Source organism: Sapajus apella, unplaced genomic scaffold, assembly GCF_009761245.1.
Source record: "Sapajus apella isolate SASKATOON/1434 unplaced genomic scaffold, GSC_monkey_1.0 scaffold1814, whole genome shotgun sequence".
Lineage (NCBI taxonomy): Eukaryota > Metazoa > Chordata > Mammalia > Primates > Cebidae > Sapajus > Sapajus apella.
The window spans coordinates 2,897-7,687 of NW_022438740.1; the positions used below are offsets into that span (position 1 = coordinate 2,897).

At 44.8% G+C, this 4,791-nt stretch overlaps 1 long non-coding RNA gene across 1 annotated transcript in view; it reads left to right on the plus strand.

The window, feature by feature from the left end:
* The first annotated feature begins 4,464 nt into the window (after positions 1-4,464).
* Positions 4,465-4,791, plus strand: part of LOC116546994 — a 5,186-nt gene continuing 4,859 nt past the window's right edge. Inside the window, exon 1 of the long non-coding RNA XR_004266903.1 lies at positions 4,465-4,655. This is a non-coding gene — a long non-coding RNA (uncharacterized LOC116546994). The remainder of the gene's footprint in view (positions 4,656-4,791) is intronic.

A 4,791-nucleotide genomic window follows, 5' to 3' on the forward strand; every position in this document is an offset into this window, starting at 1 on the left:
AGCCAAACACAGGAGACCTGGGCTACAGAACAGTCTCCCAAGTCCCAGGCTCACAAAACCTGGGTGGCGATGAAAGCTGAGAAAGTGAGGAGGTGGTTCAGGGGATCGCTCTTCCCTACTAGTTCCTGTCATCTCAAATTCACCTCCTACTGCACAGCAACACGGAGGACCACAACCTCCCCTGACCATCACCTTGATCTTACGGTGTTTGCTTAGTGGGATGCAACCACACCTCAACGGCGTTAGACCAACTCAGAAAAATATCTCTCAAACAGTATTCCATAAGGACCGCTCATGGTCCTGTTATTTTCAATATATGGACAAACGAAATGAAAACAACAAAATCATATCAGGTTTACCAGACTTCCCAAGATAGATGGTCACATACACCTTCAGGAGATCTCTATAGAAATGGTTTTGATGACTTGCCACCTTGAAAAGAGCTCTTCTGGGACTAGAATGTCATCCTTAAGTGACAAGAATGAGATGTAGTGTTCAGTCACATTAAAAAACAAATCATCCCATATAGAGGAAGCTTTGGATATAGGGACATCAAACTGGTCTTAAGTGTAATGAAAAGTCTCTTCTGCCACAAATATCAGTGTAGTGATATCTGCCAGGAAGAAAATATAAATCAGCATAACCATGGGATGCAGCAAGAAGGATATTGAGCCAGGAAAGAAAACATTTTTAAAAAATGAATTATTCACTTTCTAGTGGACACAGACAAAACTGCAGAAGAGTCAGAGGATATCATGGCAGTGTAATAGGTTGATATGTTAAACTTGTGGAGAAGCCTTCAATTCTGTTTTAACACATGAGAAGGAGGGGTGACTGACTTCATGACTAGCATTAAGAAAATATCACATGTTGGGAAACTGTTTCTGCCTTGATGATTTTATACACATAAGAGATGAAAAGTGAGGCACATGCTTAGATATACTGGGACTGAGATGGGACTGTGGCATTGTCACAAGGGTACACAAATACTGAGAGTGGCTGATAGAGGAACGGTCCCCATCGGTTGTGACCTCAGGTAAGACCAGGAGGCCTGGGTTTGGCAAATCTGGGCAATTGGAATGAAGGGCTCCTAAGATTCCATGACACGCCCAGCTTCTAATTCTGTTATTGCAACAGCAGGCCGTTACCTGGGACTCTGGCCAGTATCTCCCACACTCTTGTCAGAGTCTGAGCTACAGGCAGCACCTTCGGCTCTCAGCTGAAGCATTGCGAACCTTGTTTTTGCGGTTAAGGACCCTAAAGTGCTGTGAGGATCAAGTTTTTCTCAACAGTAAGTTAAGAATTTGAGTTGTTGACATCCCCCAGTCCTGATTAAACCTATTTGATTTCCAGTTTTTAACCCATCATGTGTTTGGATTTCTTCTCCCCAGTCCCTGGCTGTACCTGTGGTGTCCCAAATGTCAGCATGTCGGCATCTGGCAGGACTTGTTCCACGAAAACCACAGAGGTGAACTTTCCACATACTATCGACAATTCCTACTCCCAGCAGGAAGAGACCAAACCGAATTTCGCAGCCAGCAAAAATAGACTTCTTCTGAGCCAGGTGGCCTACTTCCTGAACTACCAGCTGAAGACATACAGTAAGTTCTATAGGTTGACCACCACGAAACTGATGAGTGATGTCCTGTCTTGTCTCGAGAAACTAACCAGTCTCTACATCAAAATTAATTTCATCCTTCCCATACTTGTAGAAAATAGAAATGAGTGTTTTATTATTTTGTTAAAGATGGAAGACAGAGGCCAAAGTATTTAGCAACTTTTCCACATCTGCAGTAAGGTGGGTGAGGGACTGAGGTTACAATCCCAGCTGTTGATTTCTGACACAGGCAGAGAACCACCTGTTTTTCTCAGCAAGAGGCTAAATCCATGTTTACAGGAATCCTCTCTGTACCGTGTAAGATTGTGCAGACAAGTAGCATCCAGTCTGTTGGTCTAAATGTCTGAGGCTACTGAACTTCCATTTGGTTCTGGTTTTCTGAGCCCCAGTAGGCAAAGCTGTGTTCTGGGGACACTGGGGAAACACGGTGATAGCACACAGCACCCGCTGTGGGGAGCTTAAAGGGGACCCTGCTCCTAATAGGACCTGCGGTATGTGTAAGTGGCACCATCAAGAGCAGGAAGTACCCTGGTGCTGTTGCCTCAGCCTCCCAATTAGCTGGGATCCCTGGTGGGTACCACAACACTTGGCTAATTTTTGTATATTTAGTAGAGGCAGGGTTTCACCATGTTGGCCAGGTTAGTCTTGAATTCCTGAGGTCAAGTGATCTGCCTGCTTGGGCCTCCTAAAGTGCTGGGATTCTAGGCATGAGCCACCATGCCTGCTCCACAGATTCTTTTTTAAGGTTGTTAGAATTTATCCATCGGCCCAGTCTCCTATATAAATTTCTATAACCATTCATTGACCATGATATATGATGAGATAAATCAGTATTGCAGCAACGCTTCTGGAAAGTAGGGCAATTTTTGGAAGATTTTGGGGAAAAAGTTTTAATTTGATCAGAGGATACGTGATTAAGAGTTTGTCCCATGCATCTGAAAAGCAGGCTCATCTACTTCTAGGGCGACTTAGTCTAGGGCCCGGTAGAACATTCCCATCATAATATCACGTTCCTACACTCAGAATATTTTACATCCTTGTGCTATGACTGGACACTGATTTGGTCTTGTGTGAAGTGTGATTTGCTTAATATGACCTGCTCTTCTGAATTTGTTTACAGAAGATCGAAAAGATCATGATAAAGAACAGAAATGCAGAGACAGCAAAAATAAACTTCTTATGAGTCAAGTGGCCTACTACCTGGGCTGCCGGCTGAAGACAGAAGGTAAGCTCTATAGGTTCACTGTCACAAAAGTGCTGAACGATGTCCTACTTGTCTCTGAGAAACCATACTCTCTCTTCTTCAAAGTTAATTTCATCCTTCCCATGCTTCTAGGAATATAGCAATGGGTATTTTAGCATTTTGTTAAAGACGGCAGACAGAGACCAAAGTATTTATCAAGTTTTCACACCTGCAGTAAGGCCGGTGTGGGACTAGTGTTAATATCTCAGCCATTGATTCCTGACACAGGCACAGAACCACCTGTTTTTCTCAGCAAGAGGCGAAATCATGTTGACAGGAATCCTCTCTACCATGTAAGATCCTACAGAACTTATAAGCAAGATAAAGTTAGAAGTGTTTATTTCCAGGTTTCAAGGTGACTGAGTAGCTAAGACAAGTTGACGTTAAGGAGCTCAAGGGTGGAGATGAAAAGAGGAAAAGCAGGGAAACGACATCTTCAAATCAATAGGCGAGGCTGTCAGTGACATCCTCAGTCCCGATTAAACCAATTTGACATCACTAGTTTCTAACCCATCATGTGTTTGGGTTTCTTCTCCCCAGTCCCTGGCTTTCTGTGTTCTCCCCCAAACATCAGCAAGGTGGCATCTGGCAGGCCTCCTTCCAGAAAAAACACAGAGGTGAACATTCCAGAACGCATTGAGAAATCCTGCTCCCAGCAGGAAGATAACAGACCAAATGTCGAAGTTAGCAAAAATAGATGTCCTATGAGTGAGGTGGCCTGTTCCCTGAACTACCAGCTGAGGACATACAGTAAGTTCTACAGGTTGACCAACCACCACGAAACTGATGAATGAGGTCCTGTCTTGTCTCGAGAAACTAACCTCTCTCTTCATCAAAATTAATTTCATCCTTCCCATACTTATAGAGAATAGCAATTAGTATTTTAACATGCAGTTAGAATGGAAGACAGAGGCCAAAGTATTTAGCAACTTTTCCACATCTGCAGTAAGGTGGGTGTGGGACTGGGGTTACAATCCCAGCTATTGATTTCTGACACAGGCAGAGAACCATCTGTTTTTCTCAGCAAGAGGCTAAATCCATGTTTACAGGAATCCTCTCCGTACCGTATAAGATCCTGCAGACAAGTAGCATCCAGCCTGTTGGTCTAAATGTCTGAGGCTACTGAACTTCTATTCAGTTCCAGTTTCTGCTGAGGCCCAGTGGGCAAAGCTGTTTTCTAGGGACGCTGGGGGAAACACGATGATAGCACACAGTACCTCCTGTGAGGAGCTCCAAGGGGACCCTGCTCCTAATAGAACCTGTGATATGTGTAAGTGGCCCCATGAAGAGCAGGGAGTGCCCTAGTACTGGTGCAGAGAATTGTGGGACGAGTTTGTTTGTCCTCTCCTAAGAGAAAGAAATAGGTTGTAAATGTGAACTGTGACAGGACAGCAAGCCTGTCCCTGGGCGTCAGATCTGTGTCAGGATGGGGGAGACAGCTGCCAAAGTCCAGAGAGAGGCTGTGCAAGCCTCCAGTGATGTGGGAGCAGAAGGTCTTGTCAACATTTGGCCTCATCTTGACGGTGAGCCTCCGGACCAGAAACACATTGCTTGGTGGATCAGGAAACCATGCCAGGGCGTTTTGTTAAAGAGAAACCATGAGAGCTTTCGGTAGAACAGGGACCCACACACAGACATCCATGTCCCTGTGCACATTGGGCTGACTGTGCTTGCAGAGTGTGAAACAGGAAGTATCTGAACGAACACATCTGTACTTGCAGAAAATGACCAAGATGAGGAAGAAGATGTTCACGTCGCAGAGGCTGAGAAAATAGAGGAGCCACGTGCCCCCAGGTAACGCTGAATAATCAGGAGCAAGTAGTGGGTGGTAAAGTATGGAAAAGTTCTAGAATCTCACCCTCTCTGGTGTCTACCATGGGCCAAAAGCCTCCATTCCCTTGGCCACAATACGTTCAGTTCAACCCAACTT